We start from the raw sequence: 19,438 nt of genomic DNA, 5'->3' as shown, positions 1-19,438 counted from the left end.
CTTGCTGTAGTAAACTGTTCTAAAGAAAGGAGCTTCTTTATTTGTTTACTATACACTCCACTCCGATGGTAAGGAGAGCAGGACACACAGAAACGGAGACTGGCTGCAGGAACAGCCCTCCAGGGAACGTGAGCATGAACCATACTAGGGGGTTCCTGCCCTTGTATTTTGAAGACTGATAACATCCAGACCCTATTCGGAAAGCTGATTCTTCCTGCTGCCTCCTAGCCCTGGGCTTTGGCTCTATGCTGTCTGTAGTGTAAGTAGAAGCACATTGAGAAAATGCCAGCACATACTCTGGCTCTTTTTGACTCAGTCTTTAAATTTTATTTGATGGAGTTGTCAAGCAGCTGGCAGCTTGTAAGGTTGGTGGCGGGGGGGTGGTGAAAAGAAGGGATTGCTTGATCTTGATCTGGTGGCTTTTTTCTCTGTGACTCCTGCTGGGTCTGGTGTTGGCTCCCTTAAAAAAGAAAGAAGCAAACAAACCTAGGAGAAAAAAGAGCCACAACCACCAAAAAAGCAATTTCATTGACATGGAAACTTAGCTCCTAAGGGGAAGAGGGACTGGGGGGAGCGGGTAAGACAGAAAAAAAAAAAGGGAGTGGGAGATAGGGGAAGCCAGACAGACTGTTACTAATAGCCATAATTAAACATGGAAATGCTCAGAGATGATTAGCTAAATTTTGCTAATTACTGTAGATGATCAGCAGGGAGAGGAAGATTATGCATTAGAGATTATGGACGGCAGGGTCTTGTTATCTTTTGTTCGGGATGTAAACAGTTACAGCCGATACTAGTAAGTGATGGAATTTGCAGAGCAGTACTTCCCTAGGGTCCTTAAGTCAGAGTCAGTCTCTCTCTCTCTGTCTCTCTCTTTCTCTCTCTCATAAAGGGGTTGAGCCTTGCACAGGTTAAACATGACCCTTTATTTAGTTTATTTCTTCAAGGATCGGTTGCTCAGTCTCCTTTAAATCTTTTTGAAGGGTCCCCAGTCTGGTTTCTCATTAACCTACATCTGATAAGATTCAGTGTGATGGAAAATAAGAAGAAAGTAAGTAAATGGCTAGAGACCCCAGAAAAGGCCCTCAGACCCACCAGAGCTGTAGAGTACAGTGAACTCCAGGGTCTGGCATGGCTGAGATAAGAAAGCTCATGAATTCAGCTCTTCAGAATCCTCTTTCAATCCCGAAGTCCCAACTCATTGATTTGGGGCTTGGAGAGTGAATGCATCTGTATTAAGTAGACTCCTTGCATATTTAATTGGTGTTTTTGAGCATAAAATCAAGAGAAGCAGCAATCAACAAAATATCCCTACCGCTGGCTCCCATCCTGCACCCAAGCTGTGACCCTTTGCATCTCTAACTAAAAGGACCAGAAGACCCCACAGAGCTTTGCTAATGCACTTCTCATTGTTACTTGGTGTACACTTGCTTTCTCCTAGTCCAAGACAAAGACCTAGCTAACAGCAATTGTTTTAAAAAATATTTTGGGTGGAGATGGTAGGAGGCATGGCACCAAGAGACTGATGGTTGTTATTGATGATTTACTGCCAATCTTATTCCAGAGTTAAAGGCAGCACTCTCTATTGTCTGTGAAAAAGTAAATGCCCTTGATTTTGGTATGAAAGAAAACTAGAGCCTTGAGTCCAATAATCTTCTTTGGACTTAAGAGATGGTTGGTTTTTTAACTACACTTGCTCTCCCCTTGGCCATTTCCTGAGAAGCCAAAGTCCTCAAAGCTGCTGTTCATCAGTTGGTGCTCCCACCCCCTTTCCCTACTATCCAGACCTATAGAGAGATTCGTGCTAAGACAGATGGAAGAAACAGAAATCCTCCAAATAGCTGATATTTTACCTACACTTTTGCCTGTGCTTGGTTCCAAGCTTTAGAAAATTGGTTATATTATAGATTTGCTTAAAGCCTTTATCCCAGGACAGCCTAGAGGATGCTGGGATTCTTTGTAAATTAGGGAGACTAAGGCCACACTTATCGGGGGGGCCCCAAACTGTCTCACATTAGGATTGTGTTTCAGGATAGGATTAACCTTCTTCTTAATGGGAATCTACTAGGCCCTTCCCCATTCTGTTAGAGTCCTCACCCCACTTTCATGCTCTCTTCTGTTCACCAGTCATTCAGTCAATACTCGTTCAGCGCGTAATCTGTGCCAGGCTGTGTGCTACTGCTGAAGATACAGAACCGAATAAGACATTGTGGTGTTCAGCTAGGAATAATTGCAAAAGTATATATATATATATGCTTCCATATTTTAAAAAGTGCAAGGAGTGGGTGGAGATCCAAATACCAAACGAAATTAATATAAAATCAAAATATCCTTTATAAAATGAAGGTTTACATTATCTTGTTATTTAAAATATCCCTCCAGGTTCCTTTTCATCTTTGGCTTTATTTCCATATGTAAATATCATTTTTTATCAAAGCGCAAGGTAGTTTAGTGATTACAGATATATAAATAGTAAAATATATTTGTTTACCAAGCTTTAATTACATAAGCGACTTTTGTATATTTTTTCCTTCCTTTTTTCCCTCTCTCTCACCTTTAAGAAATCCAGTGTGGCTGGGCACGGTGGCTCACACCTGTAATCCTAGCACTTTGGGAGGCCGAGGCGGGGAAATCACCTGAGGTCAAGAGTTCGAGACCTGCCTGGCCAACATGGGGAAACCCCATCTCTACTAAAAATACACATATATCTCCAATGTACATCTGCCTAAAAAATGCTTCAGTATTTATAATTTAAAGGCAGGTTTCTCTAAGGATTCAAGCTTTTGTATGTACCTTAAATGCTATCCTCTACAAAACAGCAGGCTTTCCTGCCTCTGTAGACAATTTGTGGGGACTAGTTGAGGACATAGAACTCTTGGAAAGCTCAGTTTTAAAAGGGAACACACCACGCTATATTTGCAGGAAGAACTCTTGCTCAGAAACCAGGGTGTGTGAAAAAGGGGGGTATAAAAGTCCTATTCAAACCATCTTAGTAGAAGTGGTGGTGATGGGCCCCCTTGTGACACGTGATCCTGGAGTCTTTCTTGGACTCATTCCTTGTCCCAGGGATCCACCCTCAAAGTTTTTTCAGCCTTGGGGGCTTGTTTTGCTTTGATCTATTGAGCGCCTTCTTCTGCTCAGCCAGCTGCTTTCTAACCACTTTCTTTATGCCTGCCTTCTTGAGATTCGGGGAGTTGAATAATTCATAGTGTTGGTTGACAGATCAAATGATAAGATTTATATATCTTCGGCCTTGGTGATGAATTAATTAGATTGGTTTTTCCTTCTTTGGCTCCTCTAGACGCATTGTTTTTCTTCTCTAAAATTCACTGGCAAGTGGTGGGTCTGGAGATTAACTTGTTCTTGAGAGACCACCATAGGATGATTATAATATCCTGGTGTCAATTTCTTCATGACTTTCAACATGGATCACTGGGTGGTGTGGAGTAGGGGCAGCTATATCATAGAGAGGAGAGATAAGATGATCAGAACAAAAAACAAGACACACACACACACACACACTCTCACACAGAAACTTGCCTATACTGGCTGCGGGATGAAATTTTACATAAGAACTTGATTGCTTTCACTTCAGATTTTGAATCTAAAAGAAATGTATTTCATCTTACATTTTAGTAAATGAACTTATCAGCCCTAAAGAAGTTTGCTTCACTAGAACTCTGGGTGACCAGGGAGGGAAGCAAATCTCTGAAGATAAATCTTGAACTTACTCATACTTTCCTCCTTATATTAGTTTGCTAGGGCTGCCATAAAGTGGTAAAGTAATATAGACTGGGTGGTTTAAACAACAGAAATTTGTTTGCTCAGGGCTCTGGAGAGTAAAGGTCTGAAATCAAGGTGTCAGCAGGTTTAGTTCTTTCTGACATCTCTCTCCTTGGCTTGCAGATGGCTGTTTTCTCACTGTGTCCTCATAGGGTCTCACCTTGATCTACATGCATGCATCCCTGGTGTCTTTGTGTGTCCAAATTCTCCCTTCTTATAAGAACATCCATCAGACTGGATCAGGGTCCTCCCTAAAAGCCTCATTTTAACTTAATCATCTCTTTAAAGGCCCTATCCTCACATACACTCACATTTTGAGGTACCAGGAATAAAGCTTTGACATATGGATTTTGAAGAGACACATTTCAGCCCCTAATGCTCTTTCTCCTTACTGTGCACCGCCGCCCACTGCCCCCCACCGCCCCCCGCCCAGTTATTGGGAAAGAAGTAAAGCTGTACTGTTTAGTGAATACCCATTGGACTCAAACTTTCACAGCAGAAAAATAAAACTTCAGTGACAATGGTTGCAGTTTACAAAATTCATAAGATAGTGCCCTAAGAGGTAATGTGTTTACAGATATGGGGAAAACAACAGCTATTAGTTCAATGAAGACTTGTGTTTGCTTTCTTCTCAGTTTGTCTTCTGTGACTGAGTCGAGATCTTTATTTGCACGTAGACTAATTCTGTCTGACTGCAGACACATGCTGTAATATCCACACATTAAAGCTTTCTTTACCTAAACCTGCTGCCCTTCTGAGCCAGACCCTCCACCCCTGCCATTCACTCCTTTATGAGCTACAGTTGCTCGCTCTTTGCCTTTCCTGAAACACAAATTACCAACTACTTTCACATCTCAGCCTTTGGTGAAAATGAGAAAAAACAGGTTAACTAAGTATAAATTTCTCATTTTTCAATTTTCAAATTTCTCAATTGAAAAATATGTTACTTAAGGCTGGGCGCGGTGGCTCACGCTTGTAATCCCAGCACTTTGGGAGGCCGAGGCGGGCGGATCACGAGGTCAGGAGATCGGGACCACAGTGAAACCCCGTCTCTACTAAAAATACAAAAAAAAATTAGCCGGGCGTGGTGGCGGGCGCCTGTAGTCCCAGCTACTCGGAGAGGCTGAGGCAGGAGAATGGCGTGAACCCAGGAGGCGGAGCTTGCAGTGAGCCGAGATCGCGCCACTGCACTCCACCCTGGGCGACAGAGTGAGACTCTGTCTCAAAAAAAAAAAAAAAAAAAAAAGAAAAGAAAAATATGTTACTTAAATAGGCATCAATTTCATTATTTTTCTCTTCAATTTTATTTTTTGAAAGTTCATCTGAAAATTTAAATATGAGGTAAATTTTCTACTTCATGACATGGTTCTGAAGCTTGGTGAGATGATTGAGAGACCGTGTAATATATAAAGCTCTGGTTGTTCTAAATCCTAAGCAAAGCATTCCATCTTTAGGGAAAGGGTATACCTTTCTTTGTCTGTTTGTTTCTATGCTCAAAATGTGTGCTGATGATGATAATAGATAAATAATAATGACGTTCTGGTGGACAGTGTGGTGTTAGATGAGGTGGGAACAACTATGGTTGGAGGAAATAGCCTTCAACCTCAACCTTTGGTTCTAAGAAACTTTGTCTCTAAGAAACTAAGTCACTAAGAAACATTGTGAACCTGAATAAGTCACTTGGTTTCACTGAGACTCAATTTCTTCACCTTTAAAGTGAGCAATAATAATAGTTAACCATACTTATATCACAGAAATTGTATGAGAGATTAAACAAGTTGTCTTTTGTACATTATAAACCAATGTGTACAGGTTAAATATTTTATGAGACATATTTTCATGATAAGGTTGCCCTCTTTGAATTTCTTGAACAAAGAGGAGCTTCAATGTTGATCATTTGCTGGTTGGTAGATAGTGGTTAAAGAACATGCATCTGCTGGTTCTCCTCATTTTCCTATCTATACATATACTTTTTTGCCTCCAAGAGATTATTTCATTTACATAGTACTCTGAGTAAATGTAGATGAGAAAACCTTTACTGTATTTTCATGTTTATGGCACTAGAACACAGCATGGGACAAAAGTCAGCTTGTGACTTTCGGTAATGGTCTGCTTAGGTAGAAAGTCATGCCAGGAAAATTTTAGCATGGACCAACACATTATAGCAAATCATTTAGAAGCTCAGGGATTCAGTAAAGTGAAAAGAGAGGACTCCTAGAAATACTCTGAGATCATTTTGGAAACTCAGAATTGGATCCCATTTGTAGTAAACCTGTGCAGAATTCAAACATTCCGACATGGTTCTCAGTGTCCATTGTAAACTACCATTTTTAATCTGGTTTGTACTAGGAAGAAGCAGGTGTTTTTAGAGACAACTATCTTCAGATCTGGCAGTGGAGAACTTCTTTTAATGCAATTTCTCAGGCTTACTAGGGCTCAAAGTTTGTAGAGCAGATAGGAGCACAATATTATGCCAGAACTCTTAGAATTGACTTTGTGAAGCCTGAATTTAAAACAGAATTCTTAACTGAGAGACATGGTCCTGATACATAGATTTTGCCCCCAGTTTTCTCCCTGGCCAGCTCTGTAACTTTGGATTATAACATTATATTTTTTAATTATATTCACCTTTTAACTTTTAGACATTCTATGTGATATCTTGATTTCCTAACCTATATTCTTTGCTTTACTTGTAGTTTTCTGCATGGCATATAGTGTGAAAGCGCCTTAATACCATAGCTGGGGAAAACTTTCCTTTTCATTTCTTCCTCATTTGTACAATGAGAGATTTGAGTGAGATGATCTCTCCAATTGTTTTCCAGCACTAGAACTGCATGAGTCTCTGATTTGCATGTCTTTAAAGACGCCACTGTGCATCTTAAACCTATCTGAGTTCCACAAGTCTGCCAGTATTTTACAGGTCTATTTTCTTCACTATCATAATAACTTATGCCAACGCCATGAGCCAGGTTCTCTCTTTTCCCCTCAGACAGAAGCAGCATAATGTACCAGAGTGGCACACTGTGATGTTATAAAGCCCACAATCCAACTTCAGTGCAGTCACGCTGAGATGGGAAGAATGCAGCTTTCATTTAAACACACCTTAATAATACTTGAAAGGAGCTATATGTTATGTTTAAAATGTTCTGCTGTGTTTAGCCATATCAGAGCAGGGGGCAGACTAGCAACTGGGTTTATAAAGAGGAAATGGTTTATTTCTACTTACAGTTAGGATTTTGAGAGAGACTTGCTTGAATTATACACCAACACATAATGTACACCCACTGTGTGACAGGTACTCTTCCAAATGCTTTACATATGTGACTTCATTTAATCCTCACTAGCCTTTGAACCTAATAAAGTGACTATTTTACAATTAAAAACATTGAGACTCAGAGAGGTTAAGTGGCTTGATTAATATGGTTTTAAAGCCAGGATTCAAACTTGGTTGTGACCAGAAAACTCTTGGACTGTCTGCTGTACCACACAGTCTGTCAACTCAAGAAACAGACTACACAAAAACATCAGGCACTTTTGTCAGGAATCAAGTGCACAGATTAATGAAGCACTTTGATTAATGCAGCTAACACACCTTTCCAAAGCATCTACAAGACTGTCCAGTTCCTAATAAGTATTTGAATGTTTTCCAATCTGCCTGAACCCATTTCAACCCAAGGAGATAGTAATTAAAAGGAGCAGACTGATGAAACACTCACACTTGATATGTGTGTTTTTTTGAATGAATGAATCAATGAATAAATGATTGAGTGAGGTTCCACATGATCAAATCTCTTGCACTAGGAAAGGAGGGATGCTAGTTTATAAAAGAAGCAAAGGCACAGGAAGTTATGCAGCCTTCAAAAGCACACCAATGGGCTCATAGAACTTAGAGATATAAGAGAGCTCAATGTTCCAGATAGGCAAGGTGAGGACTCAACTAAGAGCATCCAGTTAGTGTCGGGACTGGTCAGGAGCACAGATATCATGACTCTGAGTCCATTGCCTTTTCCTTCCTCTACTTCTCAGTCCTTCAAGACATTTTCTTAAATTACAAACTTGTTCCCCATCTCTCTTTCTTCAGAGCAATCTCCCCTCATCCAGATTATGTCCTGCAGGCACGTATTCTGCCAGTGTTGGACTTTCCAGGCCTTCCATTAAAATTAATTATTGGCTGGGAGCAGTGGCTCATGCCTGTAATCCCAACACTTGGGAGGCCAAGGTGGCTGGATCGCCTGAGGTCAGGAGTTTGAGACCAGCCTGGCCAACGTGGTGAAACCCCATCTCTACTAAAAATAAAAAAATTAGCTGGGCATGGTGGCACACGCCTGTAATCTCAACTACTCAGGAGGCTGAGGCAGGAGGATCACTTGAACCTGGAAGGTGGAGGTTGCAGTGAGCCAAGATCACGCCATTGCACTCCAGCCCGGGTGATGAGAAAGAAACTCTATCTAAAAAAAAATTAATCATGAGAATCCTTCTAATAAGTGCCTGGCTTTGTGTGCCAAGGTAGGGTTTCTTGGTGTGTTCTGAATGCTTCCTTTGTATAGGAGACTTCAGTGTGAAAAAGTGCTCAGATTCAGGGTTCTGTGAAAGGAGACGCTTCCTGTCCTGGTTGGATGTCACTTGCCAGAAAGCAGGAAAGAAATGGCCTGTCTGCTCACCTGTTGCTGCTCCTCATCTGGAAGTTGTGACCAGGATCTTGTTTGAAGACCTGTCCCCAGCCCCAGTCCTGACCTCTTGCTTACCAGCTATTGAGTGGCTATGAAAACATAAAGCCCCTGGAAACCAGCAAGCCACGTTTTCCGAGATACTGTCCTGCCCTCCCTTTTTTATTGTTTTGAAATATTCCTCTCACCCCCCACATTAAAACATAACCATGTGTATTCACTCCTGAGTGACTTTCCCCCAAACTATGAATTTCAACTATTTCCGAGGCAGTCATTCAGAATTTGAATATAATTACACTCTTTGGGTGAAAATTGTGGTTTTTGCTACATAAGAAACTAATGGAAATGATCTGCCTGTTGCCGTAGTTTACAGATTATATGCTTCAGAACTGACGATATATATTTAGGCTGCTTTTCTGTGTGGCACATTTAAATGAAAATGAACTTGGGGTGAGCCACCGTGGTTGCTAGGCAGTAGAGCGGGTTGATAGAGCACGGTATTAAACTGAACCCACGTTGGTGTTTTACTTAACATCTATTTGCTTTGCACCTTTGTCATTTGTGGTGTCATAGAAGGGAAAGGAGGAGGAGACAGGCAGAGTCTGGTTATCTGCAGAGACTCAAACAAGTAGGAGAAATAATCATCCCAAACACCAAAGTGACATGAGCATTTTCAAAAATTTGAGGTTGCAGCACAGTCAACTCATTTAATGAAGAACATGCAAGACCTGAAGAAATGCATAAGCATAGCAGACATATTCAGGGATGTTGTAGCAAGAGGAACTAAAGAGATTCCCCAGGCTGGGTTTTGCTCTGGTGGTTCCAGAAAAAAATATATATATATATAGCCACCACGCTGGTTGAAAATTTTAAAAATGCATCTATGGGTCATTTAATTTCCTGGCCTAAAATCCCAGATTTATCATGAGCAAGTGGTGATAGGCAGCAAAAGCATTGTGGCTTCTTTACAATTGATAACTAATAGAGGAACTCCAATTGCTTTGAAACCCTGGTTTTAATAAAAGCTGAAAGTCTCTTATAAGAAAACAACTGGATCACAGATAAAGCAAAACCTCTTCAGACTCTTTGGGTCCATTCTAGCCACATTCTGATACATTTAAAAGTTTGAAAAGATGATTAAAGGGTTAAAGCTCAGCTGTGGGGAGAATTTGGTCTCATGAATAATTTGGGCAGAGAGAGGATCCTGTGATTTGGATAGCCAAAGTTTTATTGTGTATTTTTTCCAGGAGCCAATTATTATATATCTTTTTTCATGAATCAATATCTCTGCATAATGGAATGGGCACCTTTGAATGTTCTCTTTTCTTAAAACAAACTTCTTAGATAAATTAAACACAAGATGATAGGAAACCTCTATTTTCATAAGAATGACAATAACATCTACTTTGGTTTTTATTATAGCAATTGATCACTTTTTATTATGCCTGACATTTTTGCCTTTCAATATGCCTGACATTTCTATAAACATTATAGTTCATTTAATTCTCCCATGAAGTAGGTAGAGTTGTTTTCCCATTTTTTAAGTTTTAGTTATTTATTTTAGCAGAGATGGGGTCTTGCGGTATTGTCCAGACTAGTCTCAAACTCTTGGGCTCAAGTGATGCTCCCACCTTGACCTCTCAAAGTGCCGGGATTACCAGCATAGCCACCATGCCCAGCCCGTTTTCCCACTTTAAAGAGGCAGACTCGGAGGCATGGAAAATTTGAGTCAGTTGACTAAGGTCTTATAGGTAATATAAGGCACAATCAGGTTGGGTATTTAAGCAGTTTGGACAGGACAGGTTCAAATACCAGGCTTAAATACCCAACCTGATTTTACCTTATATTACCTATAAGATAAGTATATACTGAAATTATACTGAAAACGGCATACTGAAAACAGTATAATATTTCATAAATACTCTTACGATTTCCGTATTTATGAAATATTACCTGAATGGTGGGAAAAAATTTCAAAGTATTATTCTTAAATGGAATACTGGGCCATTTTTAAAGGGACCTCTTAGGGTCTACCTAGATACAGGATAAATTATGAGGACTGAATATTTTCTAAACTGACAGTTAACAGTAAACACCCACCTCGTGTCAGGTATTCTAACAAATACTTTAGTTTACTGCATTTAATCTTTACTGACCATCCTTCAAGGTAGGCACTATTGTTATCATGAATTTACGGGAACAGAAACTGAGCCCCAGAGGGTTAAGCAACTCACTCAAGTTCTTCCACTTACTAAGCAGTTAGCCCATAGCATCTGTTGAACTCTTAGGTCAGGTAGTCTGTGCAAATGTAGAACTGTTCCCAGATACTGAAACCAACTATTCAGAACACTTCCCTAGATTCACAAATTCTATTACATTATAGGAGAGGCTTTTCAAAACAGCCTTTGGAAACACACCAGTTCCAAAGAATCTGCTGGCAATGAATGGTTACATCTTCAGTCAAGGACCCGAGAGCGAGGGATCCCCTCTCCTTTGACAAGGAAGCCCATTGGTGCCTCATTCTCCTCATGTTTAATTCACTCTAAGAATCTGTTTTTTCAGGAAGTTTCTTTTCCAGTAATTACGATACTTTCTCCCCAACTTATGATTTTAGGCAAGCAACCAAACTTTCCTGATTTTAATTCTCTCACCTGAAAGAAGGAGAATTGTGAGCAATGATTGTGGGGTGGCCTGCCAGCTTTGCCTTCACAAGTGTGGCATTCATTTTTCATTAATGCCAAAAGGCAAATTCCAGTGATTTCTAAAATACTTCCTCACCCTTATCAGATCTTATTAGATCACCTTGAATCTACTTTTACTCTTGGCCCTTCATACATATGGTAGTAATTCTTTAAATATGAGGGTGAAACTCATGAATATGTCAAGAGGGGCAGTGGGTTTCCAACTTGAGTGAATATGTGTGTGTTTGCTTTCACATGTGGGTAAATGTGTGAGCCAGAATAAACGATGTAACAGAAAACCTTCCTAGCAGTGCAATTAGTTCCTAGCTTAGAATGTAAAGATCAGACATGAGAACTAAGTCTGCCATGCATTACAGACATAGGAAGGTTTCAGTACCTGCTTCTTACTGCTCTGGCATCGTTTATCAGTGCCGTGTTGTCACAGGCTCATGTCAACATGTGGAGAGGACAGCTTTTATGTGAAATAGGAAGGTAAACCCAGAGTCTTGGCCTTATATAGACAACCCCCTTCTTTGGGATGACTCATGTTTTCATGTTTCTTGTTTTTTCCATGCCAGGGAGCCATTTTATGTGTATGTATTGGTAACTTCATCAACTGTTAGCTATTAAAGACTGGTTAAACTAATTATTATTAAGAACTCTCTTTCAGAAAATCCTGAGATAGTTCCTTTTATTTCCCTTCACAAAGTAACTTGATATTTGCCCCTGAGAAATGGATCCACAACCTCATCACCAAGTTCCCCAGGCCCTGAGGAATGATCATGCCCCTAAAATAATGTTCTGATGAAGGACTTTCTGTGGACTCAAAATCTGCTTTGCATTTGTGGAATCATCAAAGATGATTCCTGCAAGAGGTCTTTAGAGGCCCTTTTCAATCAAGTTATTTTTCATGTGAAAAAAACTAATAGACCAGAAGTTTGTGAATACTTTTCCCAAATCACACTTTCCAAATTAGAGGCAAGGTGAGGGCAACGTGCAAGCTTTCAGGTTCTCTGTTTAGTTTCTTTCTAGTGCATCACAATGTTATCACTCAAGCTTTCCAGGTGTCATCTGTTTTGCTGTGGACTGGGAGACTGGGATTGTCTCCGGCACAACTTGAGTAACAAATGAGCACAGAAGGAGCAGAGAGCGGCATGACAACCAAGATACTCCAAACACTCGCACTGTTTCCTGTAATTACCATCCAGAGTGCAGCTCCCACTCCGTGTCAGGCATGCCACCCCCTCACAGGGTCTCCTGCTTTCTCTCTGCCCCAGCAGCCTAGAGGGGAAATTCAGCATGCTGCAGTTCAATCAAACTGTTTGATGAGAGCTTTTGAGCCTAATTACATGGAAGGTTTTATCCAGTGAAAAGAAAGAGGAAAGAGAAAGACAGAAATTAAATTGAAGTGTAAATCAGTCAAGGGCTTAGATCCCGCGCTTGCTTTCTTTTTAATCAAGAGTAAAATGAGAGGAGAGTTTTAAGGATCATCACAAGACACCATTAACTACCTAAGGAGCTCTTGACTGAAGATGGTTTGTCATAAAAAGAAAAGTGTACAATCTGTCCATAAAGAGGAAGTATCTGAGGGTCGTGCTGCAGTTTAGGAGCATGACACTAAAAGGGAGGACACTTGGTTTTTCTGTGATTATTTCATCTTTATTTCCCCTAGATACCTAGCCTATTTTCTTGCACACATTAGGTGTTCTGTATTTTAAATCAATGACTTGGCAAATAACGTAGTGTGTAACTCGGGTAATTATTACATAGGAAAGGGTATGTTATCAACTCATTCAATATTAGATACAACTCGTGAAATCAGTATCAAAATTTTGGCCAGTTTCCCTTTGTGGTTGATGTAGTTTGGGTATATCCCTCTAATATTACTGCTATTTATAGAATGCTTTACAGTGTTACAGAGAAAATTCACGGTATTTATTTGATCCACAGCACAGCCTTGTGTGGTAGGAGGACAAGTGGTACGATTGTTATTTGTTCCATTTTTTTAAGCTGATGTAATCAAAACCAAAGAAGCATAAATGACTTGATCAGAGTCATCCAAGTATTAAGTGACAGAGCAAAAACTGCTACCCAGCTTCTATTACATCACCCTGTATGACCTAGAATCTTGTACAGAATTTCTGGGTTCTTCAGTATAAGAAGGATAGGTAAATAGCAGAGAGGAGTGTTTGCAAAAGAAATGCATTGGAATTCATACTTTATTATGGAGTACTTACAACGAGCAATGCAAGGTACTGGTCCATGCTCTAAACTGGAATGTGAAACATGAGCTTTGTCCCCAAAGGCTTACAGTGTGGTTACAATTCATTAAAATGATACTTAGATCTATCCTTTCCATCTCTATTGCATTTTCAACCATATCACCTAAACAGTTGTGACAACCTCCCTTAACAGACCTTCCTTAGCTTCTGTTTTTCCCTCCTGTCCATGTTCCCTCACCACTGGAGCCATCCATCTGAAACACCAGTCTGATCATGCCACTCTTCCATGGGCTCTTCATGTCATTTCCTCTGTACTCAGAACAAAGGCTGGCCCCTTCTCTTTATGATTTGGCCCTGTGTATCTCCAACTTCCCCTCCTAACATATTTGACTACCTTGGCCTTCATCTTTTTCTGTTTCCTTTTTTCCCCCCTTGAATATATCAATCTTGCTACTCTCATAGTGCGTTTATTTGATCGGTTCCTTTTCTCTGGGATGTTTTCATCCAGATTGCCGTATGGCCACTCCTTCTTCTTATACATCAGGCTTCAACTTCAATGTTATCCCCTCAAGAGCCCTTCCTTAATGACCCAGTCTAAAAAGCACTTTTTTTTTTAGAAGGATCAAGATTATATGAAAAAATAAAAAAATAAAAATAAAAAGCACTCTTTCAAGTGTCTCTCCAGCATACCACCTTGTTTTGTTTTCACTGTAGCTTGAATATCTCTGTTACAGTTTCTTATGTGTGTTTGGCTTCCATTAACCCACTAGAATGAATGCTCTGAGAGCAGAGACCTTGCTGATCTTGTTCATGGTTGGACTCCCAGTACCTAAGGCAGTGACTAGCAAAGACTGAGTTTTCATGAACCTTGCTGAATAAAGGAATGGACGAATAAATGGCATAGATGCTTCACATATATGGGCTCCCACCTAGCATTTTAACCTCAATACTCAGTAGGCCCTTTAAAAACATCACAGTTTTAATTTGTACTTTTCCCTTGATTGAGAATCTCTCCTATTTGGCAGACTGCTACTAATTTTTCACATTACAGCTCACTCCATAATATCTGGTCTGCAAAGTTTTCCCTATCTCCCACTGCACGGTGAGTTTCTCAGCCTTCTGTGTTTTCTTTTTTCTCTATAGCAGTTTTCTCATTGAATAACAAAAATTATTAAACATGTATTCAGTCTTCTACTGTTTTCCAGGCACTGTCCTGGGTGTCAGACTCTTAAACATAAGTAAGATTTGGGCCTTGCCTACAAGAGGTTCACACCTTGGTGGAAGAGCTCACTCTCATTTTATTAAACATGTAACATTGCGTTGCTGTTATTTATTGATGGTGATTGTTTTCCTCGTTAGGCTGTGCCTTTCTTAAGGTTAAGGAATGAGTCATTCATTTCTATATTTTGATTGGCTGACATAGTTCTTCTTTTTCAAAAGGTGCTTCATGGCACTCATTAATGAAAAAATAGAGTGAGTGGGTTGAAAAGGTAAGAACATACAGTATTTTAATGCACATTGTAGTGTGACAAACATCATGAGATAAGTAGAAACTACCGTGGGGATTTAGAGGGGAAGATGTCACAACCAATTAGGTCATTAAAAAGTGCTTCATAGCAGAAATAAACTTTATATCATGTTTTGAAGAATTATTTCCACAGGCCTGCAGGAGATGGGGTGAAATATACTTGGGAAAAAAAAAATAGATGTTCCAGAATCAGTGACTCCATTTGCTGAGTTATGGGCTTGTAGAGCTCTGTTGTGAGAAGGGCTGGTGAAGGAGTTTGGGGCTCTTTGATGGAGGACATTGAGTAATAACTATAATTATAATAGACATCTTTGGCATTTACAGTTTGCAGATCAGTAATGTAAATATGATATGACTTGTCCCTTTCAATTGCCCTGTAATTCTTTTGTCATGATCACTATTTACAAGAGAAAAAAAGGGTCAAGGCTGAGAAGTTGACACTTAAATCTTATAGGACGGTGCTGTATCTTTTCAAAACGTAAAACTGGTTTTGTACATCCCTGGCTTAAAAAGATAAAAGCAAAGAAATAAATAAGCCTCTTTCTTCACTGTTTCCAGTGCCCTCCAAATCAAGATAAAAATGTTTAATGTGGCCTAGCAGTTCCTGCATGATCTGGCATCACTAGCATAGCACGTTTAGCCTCATCACTCAAAGGTCCTTCTGCCTTCTTTATTCCAGCGCCCTGGCCTTCTCCCAGCCACTCATATTCACCACTACAGACTTGCCTTTGCTTATCCTATTTAAGCAGCATCCTCCCTTCTTCCTCTAATGGTCACCTACTCAGAACTAAGAACTCTTCTTTAGCGTAGCGCCTCCTTAAGGAAATCCCCCTGCCATTTATTTGAGAAATTCAAATTCCCAGAACATAGGTTCTCATAACCTTCTAGAACTCTCCCCTGTTGCTCATTTCACAATTCCTTTTTATACATTTGGTTGTGAGATTATTTGATTAATATCCATTTCCTAAGTAGATTCCACTGGGGTTAGAAAGGGTTGTTAGATTTAGAAAATAAAAATGCAAGACAGCCAATTAAATTTGTATTCAGATAAATAACTGACTTTTTAAAAGTACAGGTATGTCCCATGCAATATTTGGAATATACTTATAATTTAAAAATTTTGTTGTTTATTTGAAATTCAAATTTAACTGGGCATCCTATATTTTATCTGGCAACCTATATTTTATCTCATCAGAGACTATATCTGTTTTTTTCTTCTATCATAATCACTGGGGTTGTAACAAACAGGTAATCATCTAATGTTGAATGAATAAAATGAGTTTAAAAAATATTCTGGCAGCGCCGTGTAGGCTGAATTGGAATGACAAGGGACTGAATTTGGAAGGACTCATTAGCAAACTTTGAAAATCATCAAAGGGAAAGTTAAGGACAGGGTGGTGGCATTGAGGCTAGATAGATGGAGATGTATAGAAGGAACATTTCCAAGTGGGGCTCAGAATTTGCACAGGTGTGATTGGGTAGCAAACCAGCACTGCGAGGAAGAGGCCAAAGGGCCATTTCAAATTACTAGTGATCAGGATTAAAACCAGTAACGGAGAGAAAAATAAATATAATGCCTCTCATTTATATAGTGCTTCACAACTTTTAAAGTGCTGTTTTATGTTCCCCATTATGCCCTTTTGTAGGAGAGTATTGTTTCTAAAAAGATGGCCATTTAATTATCACTTTTCTTTGTAAATTCAATTACATTTCCCAGTCAGTGTAGTTTGTCAGTTCAGAGATGTTTGTCTTCATTTCTGTCTATTTTTTAACAGGCTTCTTTTATTTAAGTTCCTCATTTCTCAGTCCTGAATCCTTTATTTCTGAAGCACCAGGTAATTTTGTATTATGCGTAACAAATCTGAAATTTATTTGTATGAGCAGATTGATTTTATATCCATCAGATTTTCTAAAGATGGGCTATAACTGGCTTATATTGACATGACCAGCCAGAGGCTAATTTCTGTGGTATTTCTTCCTGATGCCAGAATAGGTAGACAAGTCACAAGCACCCACTTCAGATAATAAAGATATAATTCTAGTCATTCAAATTTGTGTTGAAAGCAAATCTTTTCACTGCTTATTTTTAAATTAGTGCCAAGTGTGGCTCCATGGCTTCTAGCTACAGAAGGCCAGATGATCGAGCGTTCTTAACCAGATACATGAATAGGGAGACCACGGTTCTGCAGTTGACATTTCTTCAGCTGCTCTTTCAGAGGTCTTAACATTTTTTCTCACCACATACCTGCCTGTGAGCTGCTATTTGAAAGATGTGATGAGTAAATGATTAAGCAAGTGAGACAATAAGAAGCAATGTAATCTCATCAGAGACTACATCTGTTTTTTTCTTCTACCATAATCACTGGGGTTGTAACAAACAGGTAATCATCTAATGTTGGATGAATAAATAAAATGAGTTTAAAAATATTCTAGAACAGGGGAGAGTTCTAGAAGGTTATGAGAACCTATGTTCTGGGAATTTGAATTTCTCAAAGAAATGGCAGGAGGATTTCCTTGAGGAGGTGCTATGCTAAAGAAGAGTTCTTAGTTCTGAGTAGGTGACCATTAGAGGAAGAAGGGAGGATGCTGCTTAAATAGGATAAGCAAAGACAAGTCTGTAGTGGTGAATATGAGTGGCTGGGAGAGGGCCAGGGCGCTGGAATAAAGAAGGCAGAAGGACCTTTGAGTGATGAGGCTAAACGTGCTATGCTAGTGATGCCAGATCACGCAGGAACTGCTAGGCCACATTAAACATTTTTATCTTGATTTGGAGGGCACTGGAAACAGTGAAGAAAGAGGCTTATTTATTTATTTATTTGCTTTTGTTTTATCTTTTTAAGCCAGGGATTTACAAAACCAGTTTTACATTTTGAAAAGATACAGCACCGTCCTATAAGATTTAAGCGTCAACTTCTCAGCCTTGACCCTTTTTTTCTCTTGTAAATAGTGATCATGATAAAAGAATTACAGCCATGTAGAGGACCAAATGTGAGCTTTTAACTCCACATATCTGAGTGTCACTGATCACTCTCTCAGTAGGTCACCCAGAGGTTAGCAGACTTTTCCTCTAAAGGAACAGAGAGTAAACATTTTCAGCTTTGCAAGCAATAGAGTCTCTGCCTCAACAACCACTCAACACTACCATTGTAATGTCAATGCAGCCACAGACAATATGCAAACAAATGAGTGTGACTATATCACAGTGAAACTTTATTTGCAAAGACAAGACCACCTAGTTTGCGGACCCCTGCCCCCAGATTTAAGCTTCCTGTTATGAAAATGGCCATTATAAAACCTATATGGCACAGTTGTTGTGATTAAACATTTTTACATACCCAAAAACTTAGTAAAGAATCAGGCATATTAATGAGTGTTCAGTAAATGATAGCCAGTGTCATGATTATAAGTTTTAGGGCTGCAAGGAATCTTGGGTGTGACAGACAATTTTCTCCTTTCAAAAGATACCTAGATGGAGGATTCATGAAGTATGGGGACTTAACCAGGGTTACAGGATCTATTTTCCCGCAATCCTATTTGTATACCACTTCCAGAAATCCCAAGAAATATGACAGCATGAAGCCAAGCTATATGTTGCAGGATATTTGAGCATCCATTCGGCATGTATGCACTGAATGTCAGCCATGTGTAAGACATTGTGCAGTATATTACAAGTGACACAAAGATCAATAAAGTTCCTGCGCTGGAAAATCTAACAGCTTAAGTCACCCAAGTAATAATGAGGTGGAAAGCGACAAGCATCAAAAAAAGATTGTCCCCTACGTGCCAAGCACTACGTTGAAGTGCTTACATGTGTTGTCTCATATGATCCCCCCAGCAGGTGGGTTTTTAGCATTTCATCCTCAATGACATTCAAATGTAATCTGCCCTAGGTCAAAAGTTACTAAGTGACAGAACAAAGATTTAAACTCATTTCTCTAATTGCACAGTGTGCTTTCTAGCAGACACTGGGGAAATCCTCATAGGTGAAGTATAGTTTAGTTAGCTATTGCTACAAAACAAACTACACTAAAAAGTTGTGTTTAAAATGGGCATGTTATTTGCTTGTGATTCTGTGGGTCAGCAGTTTAGACTTGACTCAGCTGGGTAGCTTAGATGATCTCACATGAGGTCCCTCATATAGCTCCAGTTATCTGGCCGATAGATGGGGGATGATAATGGTCTAATATGGTCTCACACACATATCTGCCAGTTGGTTCTGGTTATTACGCTGAGGAGCCTCAGGTGATAGCTCTGTGCCACGTGACCGCTCATCTTGGCTAATGTTGACTCCTTCACTTGGTGGTCTCAGGGCTGCCTCCCAGAGAGGGATATAACAGGAGCAGCAACTCTTGAGAGCTTGGAAACCATACAAGAACAGTTTCGCTGTATTCTATTGGTCAAAGCAAGTCTCAGAATCAGGCTAGATTCAATGGGCAGGGAAATAGATGATGTGTCTTAGTGGGAGGAATAGCAACATCATATTACAAAAGGGTGAGCGTGTAAGGATGGGAGGGTTTCTTGCTGTGTTTGCCAACAATTTACCATAAAGTGATAACT

General features: G+C 39.7%; 1 protein-coding gene across 35 annotated transcripts in view; it reads left to right on the top strand.

Moving 5' to 3' along the window:
* Positions 1 to 19,438, top strand: part of NRXN3 (neurexin 3) — a 1,697,203-nt gene that overhangs the window by 1,125,137 nt on the left and 552,628 nt on the right. The gene's annotated exons all lie outside the window — the stretch shown is intronic.

Source organism: Nomascus leucogenys, chromosome 22a (assembly GCF_006542625.1).
Source record: "Nomascus leucogenys isolate Asia chromosome 22a, Asia_NLE_v1, whole genome shotgun sequence".
NCBI lineage: Eukaryota > Metazoa > Chordata > Mammalia > Primates > Hylobatidae > Nomascus > Nomascus leucogenys.
This window is presented reverse-complemented; position numbering and strand designations above follow the sequence as displayed.